General features: G+C 36.9%; 1 long non-coding RNA gene across 1 annotated transcript; it reads right to left on the reverse strand.

The window, feature by feature from the left end:
- Positions 1 to 501: 501 nt before the first annotated feature.
- Positions 502 to 4,170, reverse strand: LOC116715793 (uncharacterized). Its single transcript, XR_004338255.1, has 2 exons — positions 3,674 to 4,170; positions 502 to 862 (listed from the first exon to the last, which is right to left on the reverse strand). It is a non-coding gene; the product is annotated as an uncharacterized LOC116715793 (long non-coding RNA).
- Between the last annotated feature and the right edge of the window lie 5,868 nt (positions 4,171 to 10,038).

Genomic DNA, 10,038 nt, shown 5'->3' on the forward strand with positions numbered 1-10,038 from the left:
GTGAGAAATTATACGTTTTTCAAAAATGTTTTATCAATAAGAAGCTAAGAATGCATGGTGGTCAAAACTGATCAGATAATAGATCAGTTCCTGCATCTTATTTTTTTGGGAACTTAACTCACTAAACATGACATAAAATAATAAAATACATTAAAGTTCTTGCAAACGTAAATGATTTTCTTTTACAAGTTTGTTCTGCTGGATTTTATGTATTTGGATTCATTTATATTAGCAAAAAAAAAAAAAAAGATCTAATCACGAAGTTACACTAAATCCAAATGAAACACATTAAATGTGTGGTGATAAAATAAATGTTGAACCTTTTATAAGGTTCTATCAAAAGAATGAATTAAGCAATTAACACAACAAAATGTTAGAATTATCAATAAAAGAGTTAATTACAGCATAAAGCAACAAAAAAGACCAAATTATTGATGGAAAAAAGTGTAAAAATTGTGTCTGTTAAGTGAATAAAAACTACAAAATAATTAGAATCATATCAAAAGTTGAAAAGAACCTTTTTTTATTTAGTTTTTTTCTGAACATGTTGCTTTGGACAGCTGTAGTTTCTTGTTTCCATTGTCCCAGGAAATTATTCATTCATCCATCCGTCCAAGTTCTTCATCGCGCCCCAAATGTCCTTCTTCTCCCCCTTCACCATCCTCCTCCTCCTGGTCTGGGATCAGCGGTCACTCCCAGGCCAGCTGGGAGTTGTTATCCCACCAGCGGGTTCTGGTTCTGGTTCTGGCCCGCTCTCAGCGCCCTGGCAGCCAGGAGGTTCAGGAAGCAGCCAACCATCCCTAACTCCTTTTGCTGTTTTGTTTTCACTGCCTCTTGCTCTCTGGCTGTCAGATTTCATTTCCTACGGGAGGAAGAAGTGCACAGGTTAAAAAAGAAAAAAGAGATAAAGATATGAAATCCTGATGGAGTGAAGGAACAGGATGATCAGAAATCTAAGTGAGGGCAAGGTGACATGCAGCGTTTATGTAATCAACTGCATCCTTTAGTGCAATCTGTAAGGAAGAGGAGGAACTATGAAAATAAAAGACACAAACCTGCAGTTTAGTTATAAGTAAATATAACACTGATCACTAAATCACTGATCATTTATTGTTAAAATATAGTTAAAAATAAATAAAAAGTTGGGACCGAAATAAACAAATAAGTCATAAAAATGCACAAACAATTCGGCAGTTGCATAGAAAAAAATAAGTAAGTAAGAAAACTGCACAAATAATTTGGCTGTTAAATAAATAAGAAAAATATACCTGAACATTGGCAGATAAATAGCTGAATTAATGCATTTTATAAAAATAAGTATACCTGCAACAAGCAAATGATTAAGTTACAAAGTTAATCCATAAGTATGAAAAACCTGGAACGGAGAATTAGGTAAGAAATAGGCAAATAAAGTAAATAAATTGAAGTTTTCAAAAGAAATAAATAAACTTAATATAAAAACCAAATACATTTACAAAAATCAAATAACTAAAAATATGTTCAAATAGGTAAATAAAGATGTCATAAATATACAAGAAACAAAAAAATATTACATATGCAACTTGACAATTAAGTAAATAAATGTTTATTAACATGTTTGGTGAAACTGCAAAGATCCAGAAAATCGACAATTTCTGATGTTTTTCTTAGAGGAAAGTTTAGAGTTTGTTTTGTTGGTGTCAGAACGTTTGAAGCGTTTCCACTCATCCTCCACTGAGTGCAGTCACTTTCTGAACAACAGAACCACTAAAACATGTTTTAACAGGAATAATAAAGGAGTTCAAGGTTGAGTTCTAGTTACGCAGCTTTCAAAGGAAACAATAAACATCTGAGCTGCCATTCAGTCACCGCAGAGAGTCTGTCTGCATGAAAAGCAGGTCCTTGAAGGCAGCATTTGTCGCTGCTGTTTACAGATGAAACATTTACATCCAATTGTTTGACAGACAACCAAATCTGACAAAGTGAAGTCAGTTTTTCTGATTCCTGACATTTACCTTAAGTGATTGAATTCCTTTCATTAAGGTGATCCATCAGCGTTTAATCCTGACCTTCTGAGCAGATTACAGGATAAATATGAACATGCACCCTGTGCCATAACGCTGAAATGTCACTCTGGTTGGTCGTCTGCAGTCTGCTCACACGTCGCTCCTCAAACCTTTAAATCACTCTTTCACTCTCTTCTTTAATCTGTCTGCCTTCCTCAAATCTATTTGTCTTGCCATTTCATTTTCTTTGAAAACATTTTCCTCTCTTCAAGCGTTTACCTTCATCATAAAGCCATCAGTCAGCAGCACAGCATAGTGAATCATTTACATTCAAAATATTTTCTTTCTCCCTTATTGCTTTTTTGTCAGAAAAAGTTTCTTTTAAGAAGAAAAATTTCTTCTTTTTTTGGTTTTCTTTATTCCTCCAGAGTTTTCTCATCTCATTTGAGCACATTGTCCGTCCTCCGGCTCATTTTCATGCCAACAATCTGTTCAGTTTGTTCCTTTTGTCCAGTCAGCCTGATTTTTCAGTTCTGTTTTCTCCTCATAAATTCATGTGAAGTAAAAAAAAGTTTAAAAAAGTACAAAAAAACAAGACACTTTATCAATATTTAAGAATTATTGACTCAATACAACCTGCTGTAAAAGTTACTTGTAAGTTAGTTTGGTCTCATTTCAAGCATGCAAAGATATTTGCATTGAAATTGGAGAAAAATATTCCACAAAAGTATCATGTGAGCTTCTGCATTTCTTTAAAAAAGTTTTTATTTCCATTGTAAATATGTTCGTTTCTGGGAATACAACTGCTTGCCATATTTTTAGTTAGTTTTGAAAAACAACCTAAACAGCTACATGTTTATACAATAACATAAATGCATTAAAAGATGTAAACGAATCATTCAATTCCTTTTTTAAGTAAGAGAAATAACATTTTATTGCCTAAAATGAAACAACATTGCATTCCTATAGTGAACAAATAGTTCTGCAGCTAAAAAATAAAGCTAAATCATTATTATATTTTAATAAATGATAACAAAAGTTGCTTAAGGTGCTTAAGTTTTAGATTTGCATCTTATGGGCAGTTACCCAGGACGGCCTGAGAAAGGGGGCGTAGACACACCAGATAATAAAATGTAAGGTTTCGATTGCTTTTACGGTTGTGCTGTGTCAAACCATCCCCCTGCTTCGTGCTGAGAACTTGTGCTTTCTGCCCAGTCTCAGGTAATTGCTTGCAATTTAATTGTTGAGTGTTTGGCAGACGGAGGAGCTCGCCCAGGGTGCCATTTATATGGGAGGCACCGCTGTGCACGGCGTTTTACTGCTTACACTGGGGGCAATGTGTGTCTTTTTCAGCTGCTTTTCAACACCAGCGTGGAGGAACTCATTGTGACTTGGTTGCTAGTGTTGATTAAATGTTTCTGCAAATTCGGAACTTACAAAACAACTTATATAAGCAGAGAAATAATCACCGAACGTCTCATTCAGCTCACAGCAAGCCCAGAATGTGTGACTCTCTGGTGAACCTCACTGCCAAAAATCTCAGCTTGCACAAGTCAAAACTTCCTCCCTGTCTGCACATGTAGTTCATCCAGCAAACGCTGCCCACGCTTAGAGGAGAAACCTGAAAACTTCCTGCAGGCTGCTCCTTTTTCCCAGCAGCAACTGACCTGCGGGCGGCACCTGTTTACCTTTGCTGTTGTTGTTGTTTTGGGCTCCAAGCAGGCTGCTGTGCAGGAACGTAGGAGCAGAACTGAGCGCGACGCGGCGGCCAGCATGCTGGCTCAGATCGGAGCAGATTTCACCAGGACGAGTTCCAGCACGCTCAGCGTTTCTCAACACTGAAGACACTCTGGTGTCTTCACCAAAAAAAGATGAGAACACAGAGTGGAAGTGGAGTCAAGAAACAACAAGTGACATGCAAAGAAACACGAGGGTAAGAAACACGAGGATAAGAAACTCTAGTTGCTTTGGAGCTGAAGGACCAAACTTGACTGACCTGAAGAACCAAAAACCCAGGATCATAGTGCAGAAGATAATTATATATTTCAGCAAAATCTTTCACATTCTGATACAAGAACCGACGCTGGCACACATGCTTTGGGAAAAAAACAAAACAAAACATTAGCCAGTAAGAAACACAAGATGCCGCCCATAAGATGGTCATAATTGGACCCAAATTTACTGATAATCTTTTGATTGTCACCATGGTTATTATGAAAAATAATAAGATAACTTCAATGAATTATTTGGTGTCAAATCATAGCTTACATACATCAAACCATATGATGTTTCGGATCGTTTGTGTCCTTTCTCTAGTGGACAGTTTTCAAAATGGCCACTAGACATTTGTTTATAAATGTATTTGTACTAAAATTAGCAATAAATATTGCTGTACATCAAAACAAAAAGTTAGTCTTACTAATCACTAGCTTCACAAAACAAGATTCTTTGCTTTATTATTGCTAAACTGCTAAACAGATAAAAATAAAACAGATTTCAATAATTTGCAGAAACTAGCACTAAACCACTAAACAGCTAAACAAATTAGCAGAAGCTAACACAAAGCTGCTAAGCACATAAAATGAGCAGAAGCTAACAGTAAACAGCTAAACGGATAAAAAAATGATGCAGAAGCTATCAATAAGTCATTGAACAGCAAAAACAATTGCAGAAGCTAACATGAAAATGCTAAAAAAGCACAAACAATTGCTGAAGCTAATTGTTGCACATTGTACTTGCACAAATGTGCAGCTAACAAAATGTGCAACAATTAGCTCAAATGTCAAACTTTAGCTTAACAACACTTAGCTAAAGCGTAGTTAAGCTACTAAACCATGAACTTAGATTAGTTATCCTGCATGTTTGTTGTTACTGAAACTTTTTTGGGTTTTCTAAATATTATTGCCTGTTTTTTTTAGCCAGTTTGTATTTTTTTAAAAAACAAGGTTTTCTCTAAACTTCACATGTAAATGAGTTCAGTTACAAGTTTTCTCTTGCTTGTTTTGCATTGTTGGTGCAAAATCTCGATTGTTTTTGTTTTTTTCTAGGATTATTTCTAGTTTTCTTGTCTTTGCTTGATGTTTCTATAGTTTTATTGAATATCTAGTTCATTTAAAATAATTATCAGAGAGAAACTCGTTCTCTGCTGACTGCAGACCAGCAGGAATCACCCGCTGATTTGCTGCTGACTAAAGTGGAGCTGCATGCAGGAAGCAGAATAATCAAAAATATGAAATGTTCATATTTATGAAGCGCGATGCTGCAACTGTTGCTGCAGCATTTTGGCCTGATGATGTAAAGCAAAGAAATGAGGCTGTGATGAAATATGGGAAAAAGACCAATATTTAGTTTTTGCACACTTAAATAAGGTGAAACACTGAGAATGTGTTGGTTTTATGGGACAAGAAAAGAGGTGTAAGTGTCACATGAAATGAACTCTATGATTGTAATGGTAGTGGCAGCATCATGCTGTGTGAGTATTTTTTTCAGCTGGTCAGAACTGACAGATGTAGTTTTTAGTGTTCAAGTGGCCTAGTCAAAGTTGAGACCTAAATCCAACTTGGAAAACTTGATCATTGATATTCAGGAGGTTTAGTCTCCAGATGTGCAAAAGTGTTTCTGCCCACCGCACTTTTCAGATTGTATTTTTGTAAAAATGATGAGAATCCTGGATTGTTTTACACTTTTATGCACGTCTTCTGCATAAATGTTCACATTCAAGTGAAATCCCAATAAAATACTTTGAGGTTTGTAGTTTGAAGTTGACAGAATATGGAAAACTTCTCAGGGTAGGAACAGTTTTCAAGCCTCTGTTCACCTTTCCAACCTGGAAACATTTTGGGATTCCTTACAGGATGAGCTGGAGGATTGCAGAAGAGAAGGATGTTTAGGTTTTGTTTTAATATTTGAAGATTTCGCCTCCACAGAAAATTTTATTTCAGATTTTATTCAAACCATTCATTTCTGAGTCAAAATCAAGCAACAGATGTTTGGATTTTGTTGGTTTCTTGTTCATTGGGGCCTGCCATGCAAAGCAATGGCAGGAACCTATTACTATTGTCGGAGAGAAGCGTCTCTTTAATATTTGGGGCCTGCCATGCAAAGCAATGGCAGGAACCTATTACTATTGTCGGAGAGAAGCGTCTCTTTAATATTCTTCTTCTTTATTTTTCTTCCGTCACCGTTAATGCGGCTCATACCGCTGGGTGCACACCTACAAATGAGGTATCAAAACGTGCAGAAAATTCACGCCATTGGAGCTATTATTTTTGGTGGGATTTGGGGTTAACGTGGCGACATAATTCGCAAAAAACTACGAAAAAAACCCCATTATAAGTCAATGGGAAAAATCCTGGAAATACCCTATTTTTGAGGATTTTCTGTGTCGTCACGAATTCACCTAGAAATGCCATTCAAATTTCATTTTGTAGATACGTCTGTGATCTCTTCGAAAGTGAAGACGGCTCGTCGATACCAGTTACGGTTTGTCCACAATTTGCCTCTAAGCGACCCAAAGTTTCTCATTTTTCCGAAAATTACAGTGCTTCTCTGATTGATTAGAGTGAGAGATCAAGACAACTTTTTCAACCCAAATCATTTTTGAAATCGCCATCACGCCCACAAATATCGCACGATTGGTATCAAAATCGGTCCTGACATTGATACGCCTGTCTGCTCCGGTAAAATGTTTTCGAAATTTATCTAGACCGTACGGTTTTCTGTCACGGTGCTTCAGAGCAAAGTCATGCGACAGGATTTTCTGAGGCTCTCAGGCTCTTTCACTAACACTTCACACCTTGGTGTGAAACTTATTTAACATAGCAACGGAACTCAAGAGGCTATTGGCTGCTGATTTGGACTACAAATACGCATCACTGTAGTTCTATCTATAGTGAAACCCTCAGTTGAAACAGATCAGGACTTAACTGGCCTTTACAACTACCTGCTGCTATGGGCTGTATACTGATTTAACTCAGTAACTGTTACACATGGGATTAGTTTGGCCCTTTGAAATGAAGCTTAACAAAAATTTCAAAATAAAAGCCTTGAATATTTTTACATCATGTAATTGCTCTTTTTGGCTTTATTTGACTTTTTCATCCAAAGCACTGTTACACATGGTATTAGTTTGGCCCTTTGAAATGAAGTTTAACAAAAATTCCAAAATAAAAGCCTTGAATATTTTTAAATCAGATAATTGCTGTGTTGAGCATTATATAACTGTTATACATGGGATTAGTTTGGCGCTTTGAAATGAAGCTTAACAAACATTTCAAAATAAAAGCCTTGAATATTTTTACATCAGCTACTTGTGTTTTGAGCATTATATAACTATTTTAACCCAAGGACTATTACGCATGGGATTAGTTTGGCCCTTTGAAATGAAGTTTAACAAAACTTCCAAAATAAAAGCCTTGACAAAATTTTAAATCATACTGAATGGTGCACGTCCGCCTTACTTAACGTTCTTGTGGTTCTCCGCATGCCATTGATCACGTTGCGGCGTTCTTTAGCGTCGATGCCAATTTGTGGCGTGACGACGCCGGGCCCAAACCCGACGGGCGCGCCTTGGCAGGCCCCGGCTAAATTTCTTCAGAAAATTCACGCCATTGGAGCTATTATTTTTGGTGGGATTTGGGGTTAACGTGGCGACATAATTCGCAAAAAACTACGAAAAAACCCCCATTATAAGTCAATGGGAAAAATCCTGGAAATACCCTATTTTTGAGGATTTTCTGTGTCGTCACACATTCACCTAGAAATGCCATTCAAATTTCATTTTGTAGATACGTCTGTGATCTCTTTGAAAGTGAAGACAGCTCGTCGATACCAGTTACGGTTTGTCCACAATTTGCCTCTAAGCGACCCAAAGTTTCTCATTTTTCCGAAAATTACAGTGCTTCTCTCGCTGATTAGAGTGAGAGATGAAGACAACTTTTTCAACCCAAATCATTTTTGAAATCGCCATCACGCCCACAAATATCGCACGATTAGTATCAAAATCGGTCCTGACATTGATACGCCTGTCTGCTCCGGTAAAATGTTTTCGAAATTTATCTAGACCGTACGGTTTTCTGTCACGGTGCTTCAGAGCAAAGTCATGCGACAGGATTTTCTGAGGCTGTCTGAGGCTCTCTCCCATGTATTTGAATAGAATTTCAGATCTGGGCACAACATTTCTTTCTCTCATCACTGTAAATGTTCTGAGTGAGGTACAGATATGAATCTCGGGACTATCGCAGAAGACACATTGCCCTCTCATACGCTCGAAACGCTTTTCGAATATGTATTACGGTTCCCGAACAAGAAGGATTTGTTTCCAATGCTTTTTTGTCAGTAAAACGTGTTTGCTCAAACACACAATTGTGTGTTTGAGAGCTCAGAGCTCAGAGCTCACACCCTGCTGAGACCATTATTTGCCATAGCAACGGATCTCAAGAGGCTATTGGCTGCTGGTTTGGACTACGAATACGCATCGCTGTAGTTCTATCTATCCTCAGTTGAAACAGATCAGGACTGAACTGGCCTTTAGAACTACCTGCTGCTATGGGCTGTATATAACTGATTTAACTCAGTAACTGTTACACATGGGATTAGTTTTGAACTTTAAAATGAAGCTTAACAAAAATTTCACAATAAAAGCCTTGAATATTTTTACATCATGTAATTGCTCTTTTTGGCTTTATTTGACTTTTTCATCCAAAGCACTGTTACACATGGTATTAGTTTGGCCCTTTGAAATGAAGCTTAACAAAAATTTCAAAATAAAAGCCTTGAATATTTTTACATCAGGAAATTGCTCTTTTGAGCTTTATATAACTGATTTAACCCAGCAATTGTTACACATGTGATTAGTGTGGCAATTTAAAATTAAGCTTGATGAAAATTTCAAAATAAAAGCCTTGAATATTTTTACATCAGGTAATTGCTGTTTTTGGCTTTATGTGACTTTTTCATCCAAAGCACTGTTACACGTGGTATTAGTTTGGCCCTCTGAAATGAAGCATACTGAACATTTCAAAATAAAAGCCTTGAATATTTTTACATCAACTACTTGCTTTTTCAGCATTATATAACTGATTTAACCCAATGACTATTACACATGGGATTAAAATAGACTGTTTTGCATGAGCAGCAGATAGATCCTCTATTGCACATGTGTCAAACTCAAGGCCCGCGGGCCACATGTGGCCGGCTACGTCATTTTATGTCGCCTTCTCCCCCCTACCACCGTTTTACAGCCCCATTGATTGACTTAAAATAGGTTTTGAGCACGAATTGACTACAACCTACATATCCCATAATGCCTTCCGATTCTTACCAACCAACATTACGGCTTCTCGCCACTAGAGTGCAGCAGAGTCACCTCAAGCTGATCATTAATTTTCCCAGCGAATAAAACTGAAAGATCGACAAGCTAACAAGCTAAAGAGCGAAGTCCCGTGATGTTTCAATCGAGGACTTTTACTTTTACCGTCTACTGCCCCCTGATTTGATGCCACAGCTTCGACTCCATGCAGCTCGTGTTTTGTCCACGTTTGGAAGCACCTATCTGTGCGAACAGATGTTTTCAATAATGACTTTAAACAAGACCAAGCACAGATCGCGCATTACTGACGAAAACCTACACGCCGTTTTGCGGATTGCCACAGAATAGAACTAAAACCAGACATCGACGAACTGACCAGGGGAAAACGGTGCCTGACATCCGGCCAGAAAACATTGGTAAGCACAAACAAACTACATTTAAATAGAATGGATGTAAAACCAAAACGCAGTATACTGGAATATGCATATAGTTTATTGATTTTGCTTGTGTTTTGTTTATTTACAGAACACAACGCAATTTTTAAACTGAGCAGTAATTTTACATCCATGCAAACTCAAATGTAATATTTAAAACTTGAATACATAAAATCAGTTATTTAACAATATGAGGTGTTGTTTAAAAATAAAAAAGATAGCAATTTCTTTTATTGCAGAGACATTAGATTCTTAAATTTATGGTATTCTTTAAATGTTGTAATTTTGGTTCATTGTAAACTTTACCTGT

Source organism: Xiphophorus hellerii, chromosome 24, assembly GCF_003331165.1.
Source record: "Xiphophorus hellerii strain 12219 chromosome 24, Xiphophorus_hellerii-4.1, whole genome shotgun sequence".
NCBI classification, from domain to species: domain Eukaryota; kingdom Metazoa; phylum Chordata; class Actinopteri; order Cyprinodontiformes; family Poeciliidae; genus Xiphophorus; species Xiphophorus hellerii.